General features: G+C 49.4%; 1 protein-coding gene across 6 annotated transcripts in view; it reads right to left on the bottom strand.

Annotated features, from left to right (window-relative positions):
• The window catches only part of ARHGEF10L (Rho guanine nucleotide exchange factor 10 like), a 186,700-nt gene that overhangs the window by 124,164 nt on the left and 35,483 nt on the right, over positions 1-27,053 (bottom strand). The window lies entirely within an intron of this gene.

The following is a 27,053-nucleotide window of genomic DNA, read 5'->3' as shown; positions in this document are numbered from 1 at the left end:
GAGTCCCAGCCGCTAGCTCTGACCACTACCCTACGCTCTCCCTCATGGAACAGGGTTATCTCAGGAGAGGAGGGCAGCGAGGAAAGGGAAGCCGAGCTGAGCAGCGATGGCGCTCACAGCAACACACACCAAGCTCTCTCCCAGGGACCTGTATTCACCCACCATCGCCCATGGAAGCCATTCCATTGACTTCAGTAGACTCTAAATCAGGCCCTTCGTTAATTTAACGTTTTAAAGTACTAGTCTTAAGTGGACACTGACAACTTGAAATATAGTCAGTGTCAAGAAAAGTCTGACAGGAGTTTCGGGTAACACATCCTGCTTCACAGACCCCCCACCCACAGCCAGTGTTCAGTTTTACAGTCACATTTTCCTGTTTTTTAAATTCTTTTCTCTCCTCATTGCTGTTTGAAAGATTAAAGCAAGCAAATGTACCCCGGAAACAGTGGAACTGAGGATACACAGAGCGCCGGCAGATCACACTGACTGTACCTGGGGAACCGGGGAACTGAGGATACACAGGGCGCCGGCAGATCACACCGACTGTACCCGGGGAACCGGGGAACTGAGGATACACAGGGCGCCGGCAGATCACAGTGACTGTACCTGGGGAACCATGGAACCGAGGATACACAGGGCGCCGGCAGATCACACTGACTGTACCTGGGGAACCGGGGAACTGAGGATACACAGGACGCTGGCAGATCACACCGACTGTACCCGGGGAACCGGGGAACTGAGGATACACAGGGCGCCGGCAGATCACACTGACTGTACCCGGGGAACCGGGGAACTGAGGATACACAGGGTGCCGGCAGATCACACTGACTGTACCTGGGGAACCGGGGAACTGAGGATACACAGGGCGCCGGCAGATCACACTGACTGTACCCGGGGAACCGGGGAACTGAGGATACACAGGGCGCCGGCAGATCACACTGACTGTACCCGGGGAACCGGGGAACTGAGGATACACAGGGCGCCGGCAGATCACACTGACTGTACCCGGGGAACCGGGGAACCGAGGATACACAGGGCGCTGGCAGATCACACTGACTGTACCTGGGGAACCGGGGAACTGAGGATACACAGGGCGCCGGCAGATCACACTGACTGTACCCGGGGAACCGGGGAACTGAGGATACACAGGGTGCCGGCAGATCACACTGACTGTACCCGGGGAACCGGGGAACTGAGGATACACAGGGCGCCGGCAGATCACACTGACTGTACCCGGGGAACCGGGGAACTGAGGATACACAGGGCGCCGGCAGATCACACTGACTGTACCCGGGGAACCGGGGAACTGAGGATACACAGGGCGCCGGCAGATCACACTGACTGTACCCGGGGAACCGGGGAACTGAGGATACACAGGGCGCCGGCAGATCACACTGACTGTACCTGGGGAACCGGGGAACTGAGGATACACAGGGCGCCGGCAGATCACACTGACTGTACCCGGGGAACCGGGGAACTGAGGATACACAGGGCGCCGGCAGATCACACTGACTGTACCCGGGGAACCGGGGAACTGAGGATACACAGGGCGCCGGCAGATCACACTGACTGTACCCGGGGAACCGGGGAACTGAGGATACACAGGACGCTGGCAGATCACACCGACTGTACCCAGGGAACCGGGGAACCGAGGATACACAGGGCGCCGGCAGATCACACTGACTGTACCCGGGGAACCGGGGAACTGAGGATACACAGGGCGCCGGCAGATCACACTGACTGTACCCGGGGAACCGGGGAACTGAGGATACACAGGGCGCCGGCAGATCACACTGACTGTACCCGGGGAACCGGGGAACTGAGGATACACAGGGCGCCGGCAGATCACACCGACTGTACCCGGGGAACCGGGGAACTGAGGATACACAGGACGCTGGCAGATCACACCGACTGTACCCAGGGAACCGGGGAACCGAGGATACACAGGGCGCTGGCAGATCACACTGACTGTACCTGGGGAACCGGGGAACTGAGGATACACAGGGCGCCGGCAGATCACACTGACTGTACCCGGGGAACCGGGGAACTGAGGATACACAGGGTGCCGGCAGATCACACTGACTGTACCTGGGGAACCGGGGAACTGAGGATACACAGGGCGCCGGCAGATCACACTGACTGTACCCGGGGAACCGGGGAACTGAGGATACACAGGGCGCCGGCAGATCACACTGACTGTACCCGGGGAACCGGGGAACTGAGGATACACAGGGCGCCGGCAGATCACACTGACTGTACCCGGGGAACCGGGGAACTGAGGATACACAGGGCGCCGGCAGATCACACTGACTGTACCCGGGGAACCGGGGAACTGAGGATACACAGGACGCTGGCAGATCACACCGACTGTACCCAGGGAACCGGGGAACCGAGGATACACAGGGCGCTGGCAGATCACACTGACTGTACCTGGGGAACCGTGGACCTGAGGATACACAGGGCGCCGGCAGATCACACTGACTGTACCCGGGGAACTGAGGATACACAGGGTGCCGGCAGATCACACTGACTGTACCTGGGGAACCGGGGAACTGAGGATACACAGGGCGCCGGCAGATCACACTGACTGTACCCGGGGAACCGGGGAACTGAGGATACACAGGGCGCCGGCAGATCACACTGACTGTACCCGGGGAACCGGGGAACTGAGGATACACAGGACGCTGGCAGATCACACCGACTGTACCCAGGGAACCGGGGAACTGAGGATACACAGGGCGCCGGCAGATCACACTGACTGTACCCGGGGAACCGGGGAACTGAGGATACACAGGGCGCCGGCAGATCACACTGACTGTACCCGGGGAACTGAGGATACACAGGGCGCCGGCAGATCACACTGACTGTACCCGGGGAACCGGGGAACTGAGGATACACAGGGCGCCGGCAGATCACACTGACTGTACCTGGGGAACCATGGAACCGAGGATACACAGGGCGCCGGCAGATCACACTGACTGTACCCGGGGAACCGGGGAACTGAGGATACACAGGGCGCCGGCAGATCACACTGACTGTACCCGGGGAACCGGGGAACTGAGGATACACAGGGCGCCGGCAGATCACACTGACTGTACCCGGGGAACCGGGGAACCGAGGATACACAGGGCGCCGGCAGATCACACTGACTGTACCTGGGGAACCGGGGAACTGAGGATACACAGGGCGCCGGCAGATCACACTGACTGTACCTGGGGAACCGGGGAACTGAGGATACACAGGGCGCTGGCAGATCACACTGACTGTACCCGGGGAACCGTGGACCTGAGGATACACAGGGCGCCGGCAGATCACACTGACTGTACCCGGGGAACCGGGGAACTGAGGATACACAGGGCGCCGGCAGATCACACTGACTGTACCCGGGGAACCGGGGAACTGAGGATACACAGGGCGCCGGCAGCTCACACTGACTGTACCTGGGGAACCGTGGAACTGAGGATACACCAGGCGCTGGCAGCTCACACAGGGTTTGTTTTCCCATTAATCATTATAGGTGCTACTGTCCATCTAGTCCAATGTGTCCCTACAGCTCCCCTGCTAGTTCAAAACAAGTTTTCTGCAGCCTCACCAGGTCTGTTCAGCCACAGGTCTCCGCACCGTGTGTTGAGGCAGGGCTCCACCTAAGCAACGGAAGGTCCTGCTGTAACCCCAACTTCCCGCTGGCCTCCAACTTTTACTGGTGCTGAGGCATCCCGAGCTGTCTGGAAGGCAGGTCGCAGAGCCGCTGGGAAGAATGCCCAAGTGCCCGAGGGTTTTGCAATGCTGCCGTGCACGGCTGCACAAACTGTTTGCACGCTGCTCACCCGCTTGAGCCAATGACACCAGCCTGATAGAACATGGCTGGAGCTGGAGCAGCAGGGGCTGGTTTGGTAGCCATGACAACTGTGTGTGCGTGTGTGTGTGTGTGTGTGTGTGCCCCTGTATGCAGAGAGAGGCTTGCAGAAGATCTAACACAATTACCATAGAGGAGAAATCTACTAGATAAATCTACTAGATCTCTCCAACTAGATCCCTTGCATGACTCAGTGCAAGTTAACTCTTTCCCTCCCAGGAGATCATTTATATCAGGGGTTCTCAACCTTTGTCCTTCTGAAGCCCCCCTAATGTGCTATAAAACTTCCATGCCCCCCCCCCCGCATGCCACAACACCTGTTTTTCAGTAGATTAAAAGCCAGGGATGGGGTGAAGGGGTAACAAGCAGAGCAATTGCCCAGGGCCTCATGGCACAGGGGGCCCTGTGAAGCTGAATTGCCCAGGCTTTGGCTTCCGCCCAGGGAGGAAAGGCTCAGGATTCAGCTTCAGTCCCAAGCAGTGGGGCTCGGGATTTGGCTTTCTGCCCTGGGCCCCAGTGAGTCTAATGCTGGCCCTGCTCCTGGTTTATTCTTGTGAACCCCCTGAAACCTGCTCGTGGCCCCCCGGACCACTGGTTGAGAATCGCTGATGTATATGACTCAGTAAACAAGGGATACAAATATTGACAATGTTAATAACAGGACAATCGGGTATCTGCCCAGGACAGGACTTCCCAGCAGCAATCAGTGCCCGTAGAGAGGCAATACGGTCTAGTGCAGTGGTTCTCAAATGTATCTGATCGTGCCCCCCTTCTTTGTATCTGGAGTAGTTTACATCCCCCCTCCCTCCCTGTCCCTGCCACACAAGTACATTTACCGATCTGTGCAGCGGCGCTGGTTCACTTGAATCAGTTTCAGCTTCTTTGTTTTTCACTTCAATTGTTGGGGTGTTTTTTTTTACCAAACAAACCACTGTAATAAGAGCAAACGCAAAACTGCCATTGTGGTCCGTGCTGACAGAGAAGCGTGCACACCGCGTTGTAGCAAATGGCTTAGCGTAGAGAGGGCAACGACTTTGTATAATGCTACGCAAGCTTCACAGAAATCCGTCAAAATGCACAGCGCCATCTGAGGACCAAATATGGAGGAATCCGTTTTGCTAGTTATTCATTGCCGGGGGTAAAATGTGCTCACTACGGTTTTTTTTTCCTTACAGCTCTTCACGCCCCACTAGAATATATTCTGTTATTCTGTCCGCCCCCCGCCCCCACCCAAAAGGGATCTGCCCCCCAGTTTGAGAACCTCTGGTCTGGTGGATAGGGTACTGGGCTGGGAGTCAGGAGATCTGTCCCCTGTTCATAAACCTATGATTCTAGGACAGGAATACCAGACACATGTGGTATATAGCAGGGGTTCTCAAACTGGGGGTCAGGACCCCTCAGGGGGTCGCAAGGTTATTACATGGGGGGTCGCGAGCTGTCAGCCTCCATCCCAAACCCCGCTTTGCATCCAGCATTTATAATGGTTTTAAATATATTAAAAAGTGTTTTTAATTTATAAGGGGGGTCGCACTCAGAGGCTTGCTATGTGAAAGGCGTCACCAGTATAAAAGTTTGAGAACCACTGGTATAGAGTAACACACCATTCAAGCCAATTTCCTTGACCTGGCTAGACAATCCTGGCTTGCTGCACGTGGATCGACAAATCCATTTCCTGGACTTCCTTGGTACATCATCAGCACCATTACTATTAATAATCCTTAGCACTTCTGTGGCATCTCCTAGCATTTGATAGACATTAATTAAGTCTCACAACCTCTCCCCTGTGAGGTGGGTAAGGATTATGACTCTCCAGGGCAAGGACCGTCTCTTCACTTGTGTTTCTATAGTTTCCAGCACAATGGGGCCCCGGTACTCTTAAGTGCTACTAAGAACACCAATGAACAATTATTATCATTCGCATCTTTGGATTGCAAAATTCAGGCACAGGAAGATAAAGCCAATGTCTCTGAAAAAGATATCTAGGGATCACCTTGGATAAATCAATTCAAACATCTTAACGCACAGTTAAGGGTCCAAAAGCAAAGAGATCAGGGGCATCGAGAAGGTATATGCTACTAGCCATTACATGCTTTTACAGAGCTGTCTAGAGGAATGAGCACAGAGTGGGTGAAGTTTTAGGCTAGTCACTCCCACCTCTCTTCCTGGCTTTCCTCATCAGCAAATTGGGGATAATAATATTTCCCTATCTTAGAGTGAGGCGAAAAATGGTCACTGGTTTTGGATGCCTCATTTTTCGGCTGCTGAGTTTGAGACACCTTGAGCCTGACGCACCCGCTGAGCACCTGCAGTTCCCATGGGTGGTGGGAGTCCAGCACCTTTGAGAATAGGACTCCTGGCATGTTAAGTTGGGCTTCCAAACAATGAGATGCCCCAAATCAAAGGCCACATTTTGGCCTTGCTGCCTGACCAGTAAACATGTAAAGAGGTGGGTAGGTGCTAAGCGTCATTGTTTAACCAATGGCATGTCCTTGCCTGAAACCCGAGGCTCAGGGTTGGCCACTTCCTGTCAGAAAAACCAGAGAAATAGGAGAGACCAGCTGAAAGGTCACAAGAGTGGAAGAGGAAGGGTGGTGCAGTGGTTCCAGCTCTAGCCTAGAATGCCAAAGAGCTTCCTTGCTACAGACTTACTGTATGACCTTGGGCAAGTCACCCAGTCTCTCTGGGCCTCAGCTCACTATCGGTAAGTGGAGATGACAGAGGAGTTGTGAGGATAAACGCATTAAAAAGGATGAGTGCTACAGCAAGGGGGCTATAACCTAAGATAGAAAGAAAAGTGTTTACATTTCGGGGTGGGGGTGGGATTCAGCTGGCAGGAATTTAGACAGGACAGGAAGCAGTGACCTTAAATATCAGTTTGCCTCTTGGATTGGTTGGTAGGAGACATCACCTTCCAGAAGAAAGTGTTGTATGTTCCATCCAGCAATATGCACCGCTGATGGAGGATGGACAGAGAAGTATACAATACATGAGTATTAAAGAAATGGTACCTCATGGGGGAGGGGCATTACCTGGTCCCTGGTGACCAAGGGGTTAAGCTTCCTTCTTATAGGTTGTACGTATAATGACTGCTTCTTAGATAGAGGGGAGAGGATACCTTTGGGAAGGCCAGGGTCATAGGAGTGGCGTGGGGTGAAGTGACACTCAGGCCAGGAGAGTTTCTGTTACTCTTTTCTGCGTGTATTAACCTGCACAGCATTACAGTTATAAATATGGGGCCAGATCCTCAACTGGTGCAAACTGACTGACAGCCTCTGCGGAGCTAGCCGCAGGACCCTTTGAGGAAAGCCCTTGCCAAATGTGCATTGCTTCTGCTAAATCAGTCCCCACAGCTGTCAGGGAGATTCAAAGCACCGGGTAGCCTAGAGAAGGTAGCCAACGTTGACAGAACCAAGCCAAGAGACTGTAAACATCAGAGATGGGTTCAAAGCTGCAAACCTCCTGGACCCAAACTCTCCCAGCACTCAGATCGGGGATTGGAAGTTCAAGCTGTTGCAGTAATTGGGCCTACAAATGTACCTCGCTTGTGAGCCCAACTGCAGGAGAGAGGATAAAAGTTTCTGAAGGGTCCCAATAACCTCTAACAATGAACCCTGGTGGGAAAAGGTGCAAAAGAGAGACAGACAGGCTGGATGGGTCCACACAGAGAGGCCTCGTGATGTAACTCAAGGGCTGTGTTCAGATCATGCCTGGTAAACAAGAGAAGTGTGGGACCAAAAATCAGTGAACCCAAATTGGTTTGTTGGAAATTAGGCTTAATTGTGGGCAAAATGAGGGGATGGGTTATTCCACACACCACTCTCTTTTGGGGTTCTTAAAAAGAAAAGACTTTGGGGGAGAATTAACACCCCCATCTCCTGGGACCCACCGGGACATTGCTGGGCCTTCATCACGCTGATTCAAAGAGATGTCCTGACTAACCAGGCCAAGAGAGGGACCCAAGTGACACCCCCCAATCTCGACTGGCTCTGGGTGAATCCCAAACACCCCCTGGGACGTGAGACTTTGTCACACCCACTCCCTCCATTTCTGTGTCTTTTTCCTTCCCCACCTTATCTCATCTCTCTCCTTTTGCCCTCTGGCTTAGCAGACCAAAACTGTATATTTTCAACATTGTGGCCAGAAAGGCAGTGGAAACCAATGGCTCAGCGACCTGATGCTGGTACAAGTTCACCAGCTCTCAGAGGGAGGGATAAGACCATGTGCTGGGCCTGCGTTTTTCCAGCGGTGAGGTTAGAAGTGAGAGTCCACCCCAGAGACAGAAGCTGCATTTTCTATCTCCACTGCTCTTTTCTTGCCCCTCGTGTGCGTTTGGCTCTTGTTGTTAAAGACTGATCCTGTTTCCTAAGAAGACAAAACAAACACAGCTCCAGCCCATCTCAACTAACGTCTCCTCTCCCCAGAGGGAGAGTTATTCCCATATTTCATACCATCTAAAAAGCTGCCAAACAAGGAGTTATTTCTTCGAGAAACTCCCTACAGCCCAGGAAAGGGAACATGGAATACAGCTAAAAGAAAAGCTTTACTTATTACTTTACATTTCCAATGCTTTAACTGTTTTTCTTTCTTTTCCGTATCTGCGACAACAGGTTAAAAAGATGTTTAATGAGGTGTTTGTCATGGTACCAAACAGGCTAAGGTCTCTGTACACCGAACTCTGAAACTTGTTTAAAACTTGTTTAATGTTGGACAGTTTCTGCTTTAATGTGCTCTAACTTGCAAGTGTAGCCAAGCCCTTAGACTCCTTGGACCCCTTTATTCCATGGAAATGAATACAACAAAGTCCATCTCCGGAGAAGGAGAGAATGAAAGGAAGATGCAGAAGGAAGACAGAGAATCCCAGCCTCCTCTGGAGATTACATAGGGAAATCACTGCATGTTAATATAAATAAATGCTGGATAAGAGGTATAGTATGCAACTGCCCAGCCAGATTCATGCACAAACTGAAGGTGAATACAACCATAAGCAGGACCTAAGATGCACTCACTGATATTGGGCTGGCCCACTGCACAGAAGTCAATTTCCCCCTGAGTGGAAAGAAAGAAGTTTTCAAACTCTGAAGGAGCAAGGAGTGGCTGGAGGCAGAGGCAGGACCCACAAGTGAGTCAGCGAAAGCAGTTTAATTGCAAAAGGAATTGTCGCTGCAGAAAGCTGAAGGTGCCGTGTTTGCCAGGAGGAGGGCGGGGAGCAAGGATGCCAGCGAGAAAGAAATACATTTTCCAAGGGGAGGAAATGAGAAACCCGGAAGGAATGACAAGGGTTGGCCCAGAACAGGTGGTGAAGAAATTAACGTTACCAAACAATGGGCAAAGCATCAAGAGCAGCCTGGCTCATTCATCGCATCTGGAGCAGGCGGCAAGAGATTGGGAAAAGCACAGCAGCTCTCAGAAAGCGGACTGAAGGCAGCGGAGGTGCAGAGACGGGGCATTCAGACGATTAAGAATAAAAAAAAAATTTATAACAGTAGCACATAAAGATCTTAATCAGGATCAGGGCCCCACTGTGCACAAGGTGCTGTACAAAACACAATGAAAGATAGGTTACAGTCAAAATAGACAAAAACTTGGAGGGGAAAGAGAGGCCCAAACTGGTCACACAGCAGGTGTGATTGAGGATTAGAATCCAGGTCTGTGGATTCTCCAATTCAATCCACAGACCACAGAACTTCCCTACAGAACCCAAAGGCTTGATTCTCAACTTCCTGAGATCTTGTGTCATCATCCCACATACAGGGGTACGTGGAAAGTAGGCACAAATATTGCTCCCAAATCAAGATTCTCCGCTCACTACCAGCATCAGGAGCATTCCACACCTATGGTGCCCAGGTCTAGATGATGACACAAGGTACAAAGCTGGGGAGAACCAGGCCCAAAATGTTTAGGGCCAGCATTTCAATCGCAGGGCTCATGACCATGCAGAGTTGCATTGGTGCAACACAGGGTATGATTTGAAACCAGTTTAGTGAAACCAGCACAAAAGGCTGTGTGGACACTCTTATTCACGGCTGCTACTCTGAAACCTGTCTTATTTCAGTGTGACTCAAGTTTATTTCAGATTAGTTCAAGGTCAATTAGAAATTAAAACCAAAATAAGCAACTCTTAGGGCGTGTCTACATATAGAGGTGTTCCTGACTAAGCGTTCCAGATTAGCTCAATGTGTTGACACACTTATTCCACAAGTGTGCCTTGTGTCTCTTCAGTTTCACTTTAACTTCAAAGTGGGTTGAACTAGCAAGAACAATGCTCCTGTTAGTGGAATACAAGAGCCCACGCATTGAGTTAATCAGGAACAGCTATTGTGCTTTAAATTCACACCCTACCTTAATCCACATAAATTTTCAAGTGTAGACAAGTCCTGAAGCTGAAATAAGAGCACCCACACAGGTTTGTGAGCCAGTTTAAGGCTATGTCTACACTACTGCGGTAAGTCGACCTACGCTACGCAACTCCAGCTACGTGAATAATGTAGCTGGAGTTGATGTACCTTAGGTCGACTTACCGCGGGGTCTACGCGGCGGGGGGGTTGACGGGAGAAAGTCTCCCGTCGACTTACCTTACTCTTCTCGTTGGGGGTAGAGTACAGGGGTCGACTGGAGAGTGATCTGCAGTCGATTTGGTGGGTCTTTACTAGACCCGCCAAATCGACCACAGTGGATCGATCTCAAAGCGTCAATCCCTGCCGTAGTGTAGACCTGCCCTAACTAAATTGTTTTTTAAAATGGTTTAAATTAAACTGGTGCAAGTTGCTCTTGGAGACGCCCAAAATATAAGCCACTCTTAAACCGAAATAAGAGCATCAACAAAGGAGTTTGAACCAATTTAATGGAACCAGTTTAGGTTTTGTCTCCATTACAGACCTATGTTGGTATAACTACCTCACTCAGAGGTGTGAAAAATCCACACCTCTGAGCAACGTAGTTATACTGACCTAACACACACACACACACACACACACGGTGTAACAGCGCTATGTCGGCAGGAGAGCTTTTCCCACTGACATAGCAACCGTCTCTCGGGGAGGTCTCCCGTCAGCTTCGAGTGTCTTCATGAAAGGGCTACAGCGGTGTGCGGTGCAGCTTTTTAAGTGCAGACTTGCCCTTAATTAATTCAGCATAATTAAAGCAGTGCAAACCTTGGGCAGACAGGGCTGGGGTTCCAATGCTGCAGGGCTTGTCTAGATGAACGGCTAGCATGCAGCAAGCTGGGGGGTTCATCTACCCCGCACTAGCATGCCAAGCACCAGTTGTCCATGGGGACCCTGTTGCCATGCAATACAAGTAGGGTGACCAGACAGCAAGTGTGAAAAATTGGGACCCGGGGGGGAGGAAATAGGAGCCTATGTAAGAAAAAGCCCCAAATATCAGAACTGTCCCCATAAAATCGGGACATCTGTTCCCCATAAATACATGTACCCTAGTGCTCACTGATCTATTCCCTTTTCAAAGCAGGCAGATCACGGCACTCTAGGGAACCTTTAGTATGTGGCAGCAGAGCGCACACAGCCAGTTCGCGCACGGCAGCTCACTGCAGGGTAGATTGAGACACCGGCATGCTGCACATGAACAGATCACGAGTGTTTCTCAACGACCCATCTGTGGACCGGCGCCGGTCCCCGAGATCTTCTGGGCACAGTCTAGGAAGGCAGCAAGCTGGTCCCTGGTATCGAAAAGGTCTAGATGAGCCCAATCAGCAACGTGGGTTAGTTTGCTCATTCCCAGACCAAACTTGCATTTTCTGTGGCATGAGGCGAGCGTCCAGAACTACACAATCAGCTCAGCTTAGACAGGGCCCGCTCCAAAGGCCTTTGATGGCAATGGGAAGACTTTGACTGACTTCAACAGGCTTTGGAGCGGGTCCAGACTCTTCCAGTGTTGAAACCAGCCAGGGGAAAAATCAGAGGAGCCCCACGCCTGCCTGCCTGCCTGCGTCACTGGCCAGGGGAGGAGAGCGGGAACGCTGATCACAAACAGAGGAAGACACACATCGTCCGGTGACAGACCCAGGGTGAATTGCGGAAGACCACGGCTAGCAAACCCAGTGGAACGTCTGGAGACAAACAACACAAGGAGTCAAGCCAGGGGTGCGGAGGAGCTGACAGCTGCAGATTCAATCCCCTCAGCCTTCCAGAAAGGGACCTTTCACCGCACTACCAATCACAAGGCCACGACAGGAAGCATGGTCCAGGGGTTAGCTATCTGAGCAGATGAAAAACTGGCTTTGATGTCCAAGACAGAGGGTTGCTTGTGTGTGGAAGGAACTCATGGCAGAAGAAGGGGGACTGCTGAAGTGTCTCAAACCACTTGGAATAAAAGAGCGGCTGCCCCAGATTTCCGTGCAAGCTTTCCTGGGGTCTAAATAGTTGGGTTCACTTTTTCTTGTCATTCTCAGCAACTTTTGCCACCCCTCTGCATGTCAGATGCAGGCAACAGGGTGTTGGTAACAGGACCCCGTGGGTGGATATTTTTATATTGAGCCAGCCTGTAAAGCACCCTGAGGCTATATAAATAAATGCATATTTTATTATTACTGTAAATAACCAAAAAGCACAAAAATAAACACATCTGACATATCCTAGATTCAAAATAAATCCGGATTCTCCTTTACCGGAGTAAAAAAAAAATCCCTTTGTTTCTTTCCGGCAAGGCTGAAAGCTCAATAACTTTGACCCAGTTTGTGACGCTCTTGAAAACTAATCCTGCAAACAGATGCTCTCTCAGTTGCGCTTTTGCAAAGAGCCTGTTTTCTGCACAAACATTAACAGTGATTTATTGGGAAGGAGAAGCCAGGGATATTTCTCTTTCTAAACTCCACTCCCTAACCCTAGAGTTGGAATAACTTCCCAGCCAAAGATTGTATTTTCACTCCTCTTCTGGATATTTTTATCTGCTTTACGTTATCATTTGCTATCTGTATTATAAACACACCATTCCCCTGCATGCTCTTCGCAGAGGCTCACCCCTTTAAACAAATCATTGAAGAAGGTCCTCGCTCCCAATGGATGACTGAATTTTATGCTTGTAAATGCAGGCTCACTGGACGATAGTAAATCCACGAATGCGCAGACCTTCCTGGATCAAACTGCTCCAAAGTCTAGGCTCCTCCCATCTGAGCTATAGGAGAACCCTCACTGGCGGCAGTATAGAGGCTATGACACTCAGTTGAGCAGTTCTGGTTCCAACCAGTAGGGGGCAATGGTGAAGATACCCCTAGCAAGCCCATTGCCCTACACTGTGTGCAATGCTCTGTCCTCTCAGATTCAGGTAGCTGATTCCCTACATTCAATGCGCAAGTCTTTCCAAATGAGACTGAAGAAGACCTCCTAACATGACACAAAAAGACACAAGCACCAGGAGGCCTCCACCTGTTCCAATGCCAAGTACAGCAACGAACCACCAAAATGCACCCCAAGCCCACCAAGCATCATCTTTCCCCCAGCTAATGACAGAGCACCATGTCCACGTTCCCGGGGGGGAAACCCATTGCTGTGCCCAGCTCCAAGCTCAAAGGAGGGCTTGAGTAGGACTCAGTGCAATGGACCCTCTGCTGGCAGATCACAACCCAAATACCCTGTGTGGGTGGCAGCAGGAGAGGGGGAGAGGGTCCCAGAAAAGGCCACAGGAAGAAACACTTGGGAGACAAAGTTTATGTCAGCAAACAAATTTCCTCGCTGGTTTTATAATTCCCCGCATTTTGACTCTTCCCCCTTCCAACAAAAACGAACAGTTCTGTTCATTGGAGATCAAAATAATTGGAGCAACAAATACATACATAAATACATTATCAAGGCCTAGAATAAAAGGCGGGATCAGCCCACTGGATTTCAGGAGGCTATCAGAGATGGGGAAGGCGGTTACCGCTTTGACAGCCAACATATGCTCGATAATAGGCTGATTTCTCCTACAGCCAGTTATTTTACCATCTGGCTCCTGCAAGCGAGGGCATTACGGAGGGGAATTAGTGAGTAGTTCTCCCTCTCTGAATTGACGGGTGGAGATCCCTAATTGCTACGGGGAGCGGGGGGGAGAGAAGATATCTGGTTGCTGTAAGGCAAGTGCATTAATGCAGATTCGAAACAGCGAGAACAGTAGCAGCTGTGCATAGCTATACTGGACAAGGGCCACCGCTTATGCCTCTGCAAAACATGCCGTATGCCACATGGTTGTCCTGTGGGATTTGGGGAAGGGATCTGTCCCCTAGCCTTTGTATAATGGGGTGCACGAACAGTCTCGTATTAGAAGCAACACACAATTCTCGCTGAATTCTTTTATTAGAAAATGTTGCAACAACATATAAGGGAGAATAGATGCAGAGAAACAAGACAGTGAGACTAAAAACAGGCCTGATTCCCCATCAATTGCCTTGCCCAGGCTCCCATCATGCCAGGCGCTGTACAAACACAAAACAAAACGTCCCTGCCTCAAAGAGCTTCCAATCTAAGTTTGGGCAGTCATTTATACCAGTGCAAAGGGGCTGTAAAACGCTACCCTTGTGATTCTGTCTCACTGTTTCCTTGTAGTTCCTTGTCTGTCTATAGATACCTGTTCTCTCTCATCTTTTATTTACCCTGCAAGCTCTCTGGGGCAGGGACTGTCTTTTTGTTCTGTGTTTGTACCACGCCTAGTGCCACAGGGGCCTGGTCCAAGACTACGGTGCTTAGGTGTTACAGCAGGACAAATAAATAATAATAGTTTTACACCCAGTGTGCTCTGGCAGTACACCATTTGGGGTGTTTCTCTTAAAGTCCCAGCCCCTGGAGGCATGTGATCAAGTGAGCATCTCAACGTTCATTTTTAAAAAGTTTCTAGCCCTCACAGTGGTGGGAAAGGGTTACAGATGGGATCTCAGTCAAAGGGAAAAGATGCCTTGTTGCAAAGTTCACCTAACCAGAGAGAGCGTCTCGAATAAGGTTACAACCAGGCTACTCCCCAGGCCTGCCAATAGCCCTGGGTTCGCATCTGACAATGCAGGGCGATTATCCCAGACTGAAGAGGCTACAGTGTTAGAAGTTGTGAGATAGGACAGTTTTGTAGCTAAGGCACCAAACTGAGACTCAAAAGATTTTACTTCTATTTGCAGTTCTTCCACAGACTGCTTGGGCAAACAAGCCCTGTCCATAAAGTGGGCACAATAATCCTTGTCTGCCTTGACTAGTCAGACTGTGCTTTCCTTGGGGCAGCACCTACACACTGGGGCCCCGACCCTGCCTGGGGCCACCACGTACTAGCACAGTACAGATGAGCGTAATCAATCTAGACCTGTAATACGGGGGACTTTTTAGTGCATCCTAGCGAATGACATTTTAAGAAGACACGTTCTCCCTAGCAAGTAGAGGGGAAAAAAAAATTAAAAACCAGGAAAGTTGGAGCATCTGCTGCACCTCGCCAGCCCCGGTGACTTAATACTCGGCTAGGAACAAGCTGGCAAATCTTCTTTATTAGTTTATTTTTAGCCTTTATTTATTGACAGCTTCCAGGTGCTAGAACGGCAGCCAGCGTGCTCCGTTCCCATCCTCTGTTTGCGCAGTTGCTTTCCTTGCTCACTGTTAATCATGCAGGCCAATTTCATCTCCCTGGGTCTCTCTAGCAAGGCTCCGATGTTAACGCCACTTGCCTAGGACCTCGCTCCCCTCCACACCCCCATGAAGGCTGGGCCTTCCCAAGCAGTGGATTCCACACCAGGCATTCCACATGCAGGGTACCAGCTGGGATGATTCTTTGCGGCGTGACGCAGCAGTCGTGAACTACAAACGGTCTCCTGGCACCCCGAGCAGAGAGGAGGGAAGATGTTTCAGCCCAAGCTGCCCTGAATGGTTTTGAAGATGAAGTAAAGAAAACCAGACTATTTCAGCGACTGTGTTTACGTTGCAATACGGCACGTCGCTGGCAGTCGTGTATATTATGCACGGCTGCGGGCACGAGAGAAGGTAGAAATAATAAAAATATAAAAATGGAAGGAAAAAAAATATTTCCAATTTTTTAGAGCAAACATTTCCCAAAACCCAAATTTTTCGGAATTTCTATTTCGCGGGAAATGTCACAATGTTGACATTTCCCGCCAAACAGAAATGCTGAGTTTCCATCGGCTCTACCAGAGACCATCCTCGCACAGAACCCACTGTTCGTCACAGCCTCTTCTCCAGTGCTATGCTCAGTCCAAGGCTCAGTTCCTGGAGCGACTGGGTTTCCATCACGGCCCTTGGGACACTGCTGTGCAGCACAGGGGACCGTTGCAATCTTAAAGTATTTTGGAACCGACCTCAAATGTCTACTTCCCAGTTTCATTCTTGTGCCCCAGTTACATCATTTAAAGCCCCCTGAAATGTTCCCTTCCATCATGGGAGCTTACAAAGGACTGGGGTAACTTCATATCACCCAGCAACACTGCTGATCTCCAAAGGCAACACTGTTCAATATTTCTCTTGGCCAGGAAGCAGGGTCTGCTGGGAGAGGAGGTGGAAAACGGATGGGATTCCATTATCATCTGATGAGGAACAAGACGCAGAAGGATGAGAGGGTTAGACTCCTTGGGCCATTTTAATCAAGTTACAGAGCCCTGCAGCACGATAACACAAGCCAGCCAGCAGGGCTAGGCCGTCATGATTTTACCGCCACGCTTATCCTCATGGTGTCTAGTTGTCCATCCTGAGCTGCATTTTTAGGAATACGGAGCACCTGCTACGCCCGCTGAAGCCCAGGGGATCTGCAGCTGCTCAGCACCTCTGAAATCCAAACCCAATAGCACCTTCCGTCGGGCACCCAAGAATGGAGATGCCCAAAATGGAGTCATCAACTTTAAACCCAGGAGGGACCACGAGATTCTTTAGTCAGACCTCCTGCACCTCAGAGGCCACCAACACCATCCGGCCACCCCCCTACCAAGCCCCACAATCAGAATTAGACCAACGTATTTCAGCCCTTTGGAGACTAAAGGGTTGTGTGCTCCAGACAGAGACCACCAGCGTCTCAAGGCCCCGCAGTGGCAGGGAACAGAGTAGGTAAGATATGCCCAGATAATCCTAGCAAGTGATCTATGCCTCACACCGCAGAAGGCGGCAAGAAAACCCCCAGTTCCTGCCTGACCCCACATACGGTAATCAGTTAGACCCTGAGCATGTGAGCCAGAACCAGCCAACCAAGCACCCAAGAGAGAATTCTCTATGCCACTTCAGTGCACCAGCCCACCCCATTTGCTGTTTTATCTCCAGCCATGACCATCTCTGATGCCTCAGAGGAAGGAGACAACTGCAACAACAAAAACCGAGTACACTGGTGGGGGGAGGGGATTGCCTTCCTGACCCCGCAGGTGAAGTCCTAGAGCATGAGATTGGAGATTTTAGAACGTTTTGACATCCCCTTCAACTAGGGTGACCAGATGTCCCGTTTTTAAAGGGACAGTCCCCTTTTGGGGGACTTTTTCTTATATAGGCGCCCCCGCCCCCTATCCCGTTTTTTCACAGTTGCTGTCGGGTCACCCTACCTTCAACACACAACAGGTCAGCATTAGGACTGCGACTAGAACTCATGAGTCTCCTGCCTCTCAAGGCCACGCTCCGGTGGCTGGACAACGCCGCGTTCCACACTGTCTCCAAAGTTATGCAATTTTAATCAAGAACGCTGTTTTAAGAAGGCAGGGCTGCAGGTTCCCACGGTCGGACTGTTTGTTTTATTTTAAATCTTATTTATTACCACAAAACCCCCATTAAAATCTGCCCTCCGGCTGGCTTTCCTGTTGGCACTTGCTGTCTAATCCCTCCAAATTACAACCAGCACCACTTGCGCCTTTCAAAGCACCTTCTCATGCACTTGAATGGTCTTTAAAGAGAGATACCCTAGAGTGTGTAAAGGTGACTTTCAAGAGGGAAAACACAATAAAGTGAGCTTGTGCAGTTTTCTGTTTCTCTGTATTGAATAAAGAACACTTGGAAAAGCTTTATTTTATTGTGTTAAGGTTTTCTTTCTTCTCATTTTTTTACATGAGAAATTCATGTTATTACCGGCCCGGGAAAAGTCTATAATTAGCAAGACCCAGTCCAGGGCGTTTTGTCACGCAGGGCAGAAAACAGTCCCAATACCCCCTGAAAGGCCAAGCAAAAAGCAAACCAAAACAAAGCCAACGTAGCCCCCCCCCAATGTTGATTTGATGCTCCCAGAAGTTGCTGCCCAGGGCAACCACCCTCGTTGCTCACCACTAAGGCTGGCCCGGATGTTTAGTGAAGACGTTATGTTGGGCTATACTGGGTTCGGGGGTAGTGTGTGTGCGTATGCGTGAAGGGGTTGCATTTGAGCAGCTACATTAGCACAAGTCCCCAGTGTAAATGCATTGCACTAGTGTAAGACAAGGCCTGCACGAAGTTGCCAGTGTAAGTCACAGTGGTGTCATTTGTTTACGTAAGAGGATTGTCCCAATTTCCCTCGTCTACACAAGCCCTTCGGGAATTTCCATAGTATAGACAAAGTGAAATGACAACAGCATGTTATGGAAATTGAGAACGGAAGAGATTTTTAATTAGGCAGCTTAAAACTCCTTGACTGTTATTTTTGCCACCGCCTATTAAACTACAATAACTGATTCACATTTGGGATAAAAGAGTCTTTGTTAATCATTCAATAGCTCGCCCATTCAACTGCGGTGGCAGAGTTCAAAGTACAAATCCTGCAAGACTTTGTCCTCCAGCAAAGCGCCAGGAGACCAGGATAGACATCATGGAGATTTTGAAGGTTGAAATAAAAACCCCTCTTTTGTTCTCTATTATACAGAGGCAAGAAAGAAAAATAAGGAACAAAGACACAGACGAATTTATAAAAAATCCTTCACAATTCAGCTTTCAAGCCCTAGATTCAACCTACTGTACGTTTTAATTGTTCAAACACAGCGGGAGCGAAGGGGGGACTTCTCCCAATTCTAGAGAGATGAGAATGAACCACAAAATTCCAGTCTGGATTGTGATTGTTCCCCCTACCCCAAATTCAGGAGGAATGTTTGGATCCATGATTTTCAGTTCAGGCCTATCACACAGATAGGAGCCAGCTGTAAAATTTGGATGTAGATCCAGGTCTGGACTCTGAATCCCCTCAAAGAATTGAGAGCATTTGGATCCGGGGGCATCTACAGAGGACAGATGGGCTTGGGGTTAAGGCACTGGTCTGGCTCTGAAGAGGTCCAGGTTCAATTGCTGGCTCTGCCACAAGCTTCCTATGTGACCATGGGCAAGTCACTTACAGGGCAGATTGTCAAAATAGCTCATTGCACTAGATGCAGAAAATCTAGCCACTTGGTTAGGTGCTGAAAATGGCAGCTGTTGGGTGCTGAGCTCTTTTGGAAACCTGGCCCTGCCTTTCTGTGTGCCTCAGTCCCCCATATTAAACACTGGGATACGAGCACTTCTCCACCCCACAATGGGATGTAGGGACAAATACAAAATGTCTGCGAGATGCTCAGATTCCATAGGGATGGGAGGCAGGTAAGCAGGCAGATTTCTGATTCTGAAGAATCAACCACTAAATTTCACCAGGAAATAAACTGTCATTTATGCAGGACATGGCCGAAAACCTAAAAAAGTTCATACTACAGTTACGCATTCCTAGCCCCATAAGCTCTGATTGTGCTATACCCACAAGGAACAAAACTGAATTGCATGGGCCCTTGCTCCATTAGAAACACAAAAGACCGGATCCTCCACGGATGCATTCAGCACAGCTCCATTGACTTCAGTGGGACAACCCTGGTTCACACCACATTTGGGGTCAGGAAGGAATTTCTCCCCGGGTCAGATTGGCAGAGGGGGCAGGGGGAGGTGTTGATTCCTCTGCAGCATGGGACACAGGTCACTTGCAGGTTTAAACTAGTTTAAATGGTGACAGGTTTCAGAGTGGTAGCCGTGTTAGTCTGTATCAGCAACGAGGAGTCCTTGTGACACCTTAGAGACTAACACATTTATTTGGGCATAAGCTTTTGTGGGCTATAACCCACTTCATCAGATGCAGTTTCACATTGTAGTCTGTTTTTGAAGTAAGTTTTTTTGTTGACGAATGGCCACTTATAGGTCTGTTATTGAGTGACCAGGGAGATTCTCCTACTGGTTTTTTAACGTTGTAATTCCTGATCTCAAATTTGTGTCCATTCATTCTTTTGCATAGAGACTGTCCGGTTTGGCCAATGTACATGGCAGAGGGGAGAACTGCAGAACTGGAATTAATTTGCAAACTGGACACCATCAAATTAGGCCTGAATAAAGACTGGGACTGGTTGGGTCATTACAAAACTTAAACCTAATTTCCTCCTACTGTTACTCACACCTTCTTGTCAACTGTTTGAAATGGGCCCCTCTCATTACCACTACAAAAGTGATTTTTTCTCCCTTGGTATTCTGCTGTTAATTGAATTGTCTCATTAGACTGACCTCACACTTGGTAAGGTAACTCCCATCTTTTCATGTATTTATACCTGCTCCTGTATTTTCCACTCCATGCCTCTGATGAAGTGGGTTCTAGCCCACAAAAGCTTATGCCCAAATAAATGTGTTAGTCTCTAAGGTGTCACAAGGACTCCTCATTGTTGTTTTTAAATGGTGAGTTCTCTGAGACTTGAAGTCTTTAAACCACGATTTGAGGACTCCAGTAACTCAGGCAGAAGTTCGGGGTCTGTTACATGAGTGGGTGGGCGAGGTTCCGTGGCCTGCGATGTGCAGAAGGTCAGACCAGATGATCACGATGGTCCCTTCTGGACTTTAAATGAGATGCAGCCTCCTAGAGCATGTGTTGTTTAAGAAAACTGATTTCAGCTACTGAGCCCTGTACATTTTAAGTTCCCTGTACAGAGCCAGCATCTCCCCATATCAACACGCCAGTGCTGATCTTGGGACAGGGATGTGGCTAACGCCAGGGTTTAGATAGCAACACCAATATGGACTGCTGATCCAACCCCCTTTCCAAAGTCCATGGGCTGGAGTAAACATTCCTGGTGAAAGAGATAAGGACCTTTTCCCTGTCAGAGAAACCCAACAAAAATAAACCCATGCTGTGCTCAACTCAGCTGGAGTTTCCTGATTCAAGGGCCAGCATCCAGACACACAAGTGCAAAACCCTACTGATCTACAGGGAGGTTTGGGTGGGTTTGAAGTTTCTAGTTAAAATTCTGGCCTCTGAAAAGTTTTGTTTCAGGAGAAAAGATGCTTTGTTTCCTGCTTCCTACTTCCTCTGGGAGATCAAAGATTGAAAATGAGCAAAAATAGCTCAGATGGCAGGAGGCAACCCTTAGCTTTAGCCTATGGATGGGAGAAATTGCACAGTCAAATTTACAAGGTTGCTGGGAGATCTGTCATGTAATAAACATGAGCTAGACATACAGAAACAGGACCTGAATGACAGCTGTCCTGGCATGCAGAGGCTCCTGATGAAACTACAGGATGAACATATAATTACCATTACACAAGCCAAGTGGGGAAATACCTAGTTGCTGCAAATGCATCACACCGTGCAAACCGAAGAGAGCAAAGCAGTCACACCCTGGAGGAAGTACAGGTGGAATTTCAACTGAACCTGGAAACAATAGTGCCACCTGGACTGATGACATTTTCGGAGAGCAGCACAGAAGCAGCACCCAGAGGCCCAGTGCTTCAGAGAGTGAACTCACACACGCATAGGTGGTGGCCTGGAGATTCATCGAAGCACTGCCACCCATTCTGCAAAGAGCTGTTTTTAGCAGGAGAAATGAGACTGGGTAGAACCGCCGTGCCTTCGTCCTTGCATAAGGAAAGCTCAAGCAAGGGTCATCCAGGACATTTAGGAATAAGACCCTAAACTGAAATGTCAGCTCTGAAGACTTCCACAAACAAGGAGTGGATGGAGGTTGAATTCTACAGCTGAATCCAAAGCTCGGGGCATTTTGAACTTGGTGTTCAGACTCCATCCAACAGGGAGAGAAGTTTGAGCTGCAAATTTGGATCTGAAGCTCGGCTGTCAGCTCAGACCTGCCTGTGTCTAAAAGAAACCTCCCAAAGCTCTCCGTTAGCCAAACCCGGGGAGGGAGAGAAGATACTGACGAGGCAACAGGGGGTTTCCATGCAGGTTGTAAATGAAACAGCCAATAGAGGCAGAAACAATGCTGGTACTTTCACAGGGAAAAGGTATCCGAGGCGATTTCTTTCTCAACTCTTCATCAGTCCCTCCCCTCAGCCAATGCAGATTATTTCAGCATTTTACCCAGTCCCGTTTAAAGCGTCCCACATGACCTGCTTCTGCCTTTCCCCTCGAGACGCTGCTCCCCAGCCCCAACCCTGCAAACCCTCACGCATGTTCTTAACTTTTCCACGGGGAGTCGTCCCATTTAAGGAGTCCTCGTTTACTGTTTTGTAGATCTACTACTTTTAGAGGAAAGCAGGTGTGACGCCGTGCATGCTGCCGGGATTGGGGCCAACAGGGCGTTCTCTACATATTCACCACAATGTGTCTTTGCCCAGTTTCCTCCCATAAGCCCTGGTTATACCCTTAGGCCACCTAAACATTTGCTCTCCGTGCTTGCAGTTGCACCTTTCAGCTCTCCATGGACACTGATGCTAACCTCCCCACCAGCCCTTGGTTAGCCAAGCTGCACATATGCAGTCCATTTACTCTTTTTTCCTGATTCACCCCCGGGCCCTCTCAGGCTCTTCTCCAAATTCCCTCTCTTTGAGCAACGTCTTTCTAGCACCGAGGTGCCCAGAAACATACGCAATACTGTCAATTCCGGGTCGGATTCTCATTTATACCAAGACCCCTTTACACCACTCTGGCAATGGAAAGGGCCTAAATTACAAGCGTAAATGGGCCGTTATGTAAATGAGAATTAGATCCCTTATTCCTAAGTGTTTCCTGATACAGACGATCATTTCCATGGTCCAATACACCTCTGTATGTACACACCCAAAGGTGCATTGAATGTTCTCCCCTACCGTGCCCTCTGCTGTCACTCCTAGGTCATTTCCAACACTGACTGTTTTCCAAGGATTTCCTTCCAGATCTGCTGTTTGGATTCCTGCTCCCCACAAGGATTAGCTTGCCGCTTTCCAGCCCGACTTTTGTTCTGTTATTCCAGCCTATATTTTCAAACTTGCAAACTGTCAGACACAGCCTTAGCGAGTGCGAGGATACTGCACTTGGAAAGCCCGCAGCAGCGGTCACAGGCCAGTGAGTCACGGTGTTCCAGCCATTAATTCAGAATACAGACGGCAGTCAGTAAAATCTGTGTTTGGTTTCATTGTAGTGCCATTAAAATGCAAAACTCCCCTGCACTGGGAGACACCAGTAGCCCAGACAACACATTTGGTACCTGAAAAGCACATTTCAGCCAGAACTAGGACTGTGCACTGCACTCAACTGGACACGATGTGGCAATGTAGCAGGACACAAGTATCATGCCTTTGGTTTCTGGGGAGCTTCTTAGAACAAGGCACCGAGACTTGATAGTGAGGTCTGGAAACTATGGCCCTGATCCAGCAAAGCGTGGAAGCTAGTGACTAGTCCCAACATGTTGATGTCAAGTGGTCAAACTCACATGCCTGAAGTAAGGACATGCTTAAGCACTTTGCTGGATTGGGGCCCAGCAGTTGTATCCTCTGCATGGGTGTTAGCACTGCACCAGATAAACGCCCAGTACCTCCTGTCCCAGCGTGCAGCAGGCACTATGTAAAACCTGGAGTGGATTGCTCCCGTCTATCTACATCCACGTCTTGTGTTATGTTTAGTTGGGAAGTTCTCTGAGGCTGAAACTGTCTTTTTTGGGCTGGGTTTGTACAATGGGGTCTTGGGCCATGCTTGGGGCAATTCAATTAACAATCGTAATCATCTAGACCAGCACCGTCTGGTTTTTTGGCTTGTCCCAAAGACCAGGTCAGCAAATAGAGATGCCAATCCCAAGACAGCGTAACAAGTATGAACAAACCAGTTCCATCCGTAAAATGGGACCTGTCCTGATCTTTCACTTGAAACTTACATAGAACTTTAATTTTGAGATCTACTAAAGTGCAGAAAGGTCACACACACACACACACACCCCATTTTCATGAGCTTCTGCACCTCCTTGCATCAACCAGGATTCAAAACCAGTGACCGCGGAACCCCAGGGGAAAAGCTCCTATTCCCTAAGCAATCTGGGCCTGAAGATCAGAAGCAGGAAGGATCCTGAAATCACACAAAGGAGTCTGTTCTCTTGAGATGTTCAGCCTGAGTTTTGAAACCAAAGAGGGAGCCACATGTCTAGTTGAAATAGACTGATTAGATGCTTAGCTACACCTGAATGTTTAGCTGTTTAGCAAAAACCACTGATTGCCCTTTGAAAAGTTACAGGTGCGCCGGAGATACGCGAGACGTAATGGGGGCTTACTCTGCAGCAAAGGAAATGAAGGTGAGACTCTCGGGTTAATTTGAAACCCCAAGTCGCCCAAATACAGGACTCAATGCAGTAGAACCTCAGAGTTACAAACTGACCGGTCAACCCACACACCTCACCGGGAACTGGAAGCACACAATCAGGCAGCAGCAGGGACAAAAAAAAGGAAATGCAGTACAGTGCTGTGTTAAACGTAAGCTACTAAAAAAATAAAGGGAACGTTTAAAAAAAAAAGGAAACCATTTCTGTGCTTCTTTCATTTGAATTAAGATTTTTAAAAGCTGCATTTTTCTTCTGCATAGTAAAGTTTCAAAGCTGTATTAAGTCAATATTCACTTGTGAACTTTTGAAAGAACAGCCATAACGTTTTGTTCAGCGTTATGAACATTTCAGAGTTTCAAACAACCTCCATTCCTAAGGTGTTCGTAACTTGGAGGTTCTACCATAGATGAAAGAGAGGGTTAGGTAGAGCTTTATTGGATGACATTGTACAGTGGATCCATTATAGCATCCAGTCATTAGGTCAATGACTGTTTGTCTAGCCCCACTACTTGTCTACCTATCATCTCTCTTTTGTTATCAAGATGTTGAATCCCTCCTCCGATCAACCCATGCCAGCCTCCATCGCCCACTTGTTACATTTTGTGCTTTCTCCCAGGCTGCCCCTCACCCTTGGGAAGCGCTTCCCGTAAGCATCGGCAAAGCTACCTCTATGCTTCAGAACCCTCTTTAAAATTCTCCTTTCCCACGATGTTTACAAAACACTTGGAAATGGTTCTGCTGCGGGTCTGCGGCGACCATTGCCTGTACTGCTGACCCATATTGTCTCAGTGTTTCCTTGGGCTCCCCCATCTGCCTGTCCATCTGTCATCTCTTGATCTATACTTTCATGGTCAGCTCCCTGGGGTAGGGAACCATCTTTTTCTTCTGTGTTTGTACAGCACCTGGCACAATGGGGTCCTGGTCCAGGACTAGAGCTCCTAGACGCTACCTCAATACACGGACATCAGCAAGGTTCAACCCTTAGGATCTTCAGCACCAGAGCATTTGAGCTAGAGGAGTTAACTCCATGAGCTAGGAGCAGTAGCAGGCAGTTATTCACTGTTTCAATCAGCCACTAGAAGGGGACACAACACTCAGTCAATCTGTGGAACTCTTTGCCGGAGGATGTTGTGAAGGCCAAAACTATAACAGGGTTCAAAAAAGAACTAGATAAGTTCATTGAGAATAGGTCCATCAATGGCTATTAGCCAGGATGGGCAGGGATGGTGTCCCTAGCCCCTGTTTGCCAAAGGCTGGGAATGGGCGACAGGGGATGGATCACTTGATGATTACCTGTTCTGTTCATTCCCTCTGGGACACCTGGCATTGGCCACTGTTGGAAGACAAGATACTGGGATACATGGACCTTTGGTCTCACCCAATATGGCCGTTCTTATGCTCTTATGACACACCATACACGTGACAAGCGTGCTACAGAGCAAGGGAGCAAAAATGTGATCAGAAGAGAGTGAAAAGAAATGGGGAGTTGGCAAGGCAGGGAGATATACAGGGAGACTGCTCCAGACAGCAGGAGATGCAGGGAAGAAGGCTCTTGCACCAGCAGTGCTGAGACGGGGAAGGGCCAAGTGAGGAGGCCTTGAGAAAGGGCCAGTTCACAAGGAGTGTGTTCTTCCAGCAGTCATCTCTTTCTTTCTCTAGGGCCCAATTCTGCCACCCCATGCTGAAGCAAAGCAGTACCTTACTCCGCTGACTTCACTGGGCCAGACTGGGTCTCCTCTCCTTGCACTGTGTGCCTTGCTCCGCAGGCAACCCCCGGAAATGAATGAAGCTGTTTGCCAAGCAGGGAAAGGAGGCAGAAACTGGCCCAGTGGAGTGAGGTGCACAGTAAGGCATGCTCAGCATGGGGCAGAATGGAGCCCTGAGTGAATTCAGCCAGGAGGAGACCAGGATCTGTCCCCACCGTGGAGCTCACTAACGCCCAGGATCAAGCCGAGTTATTGCTACTGGGAAGTTTCTGAAGCTGCTCTCCTGCCTGCCACACGGTGCTGTGACAATAGCGCGGTTAGAGCGCCTCCTGCCGGCCACGAGGAGGCAGCACTGACTCAGATCAGGATGACAGCAGAAGAAGTGGGCTGGCAGAGGTGGGAGGATTCCTCAGATGGTAAAGCAACAGAGAGTCATAGCTTTCTAAAGCCAGGAGGCACTGTTAGCATCATCTAGTCCAGCTCCTGCACAACCCAGGCCAAAGAACCTCACCCGCTACTCCCTGCATGAAGCCCATAACTTCTGGCTGACCTAGAGCAGACCTCTGAGAAAGACACCGACCCACTCTTGGTTTAAAGACTCGGTAGGACAAGTGAGAGCAACTGGTGGGAGAGGAAAGAAACAGAAGCAGAAGCAGCCCTCTCTCCTTAACCTCTGCACAGCCTGCCTAGGGGCCATTGAGCCTATGTAAGGGGGATGGGGCTACAGCTGCTCCCAGTCGCCCTCACCACCCCAGAGAAATGTCGTCCTGCATTTGCCACAAAATGAGTTTGTTGTAACAGGCCTTTTCCAGAAGCAGCCGCAGCTCAAATCCCCTGCACAGCCTGTTTTTCAACATCCATTAGCCGCATGATTGAAGCGGGACAGCAACCGAAGCCAAGAAAATACTTGTGACGTTAAGCAAATGTTGGCCAGCCTGACCAAGCCAGCAATGGCCACACATTCCACAGTGCAGGCCCCGGTAACCACCATCAGCTCCGAAAACACAGTGAAAAGGGGGCAGAAAAATTCTTGAGTTTCAATTGCCATCCAAGCCAAAAACATGTG

Source organism: Chelonia mydas, chromosome 18 (genome assembly GCF_015237465.2).
Source record: "Chelonia mydas isolate rCheMyd1 chromosome 18, rCheMyd1.pri.v2, whole genome shotgun sequence".
Taxonomy (NCBI): domain Eukaryota; kingdom Metazoa; phylum Chordata; order Testudines; family Cheloniidae; genus Chelonia; species Chelonia mydas.
This window is presented reverse-complemented; position numbering and strand designations above follow the sequence as displayed.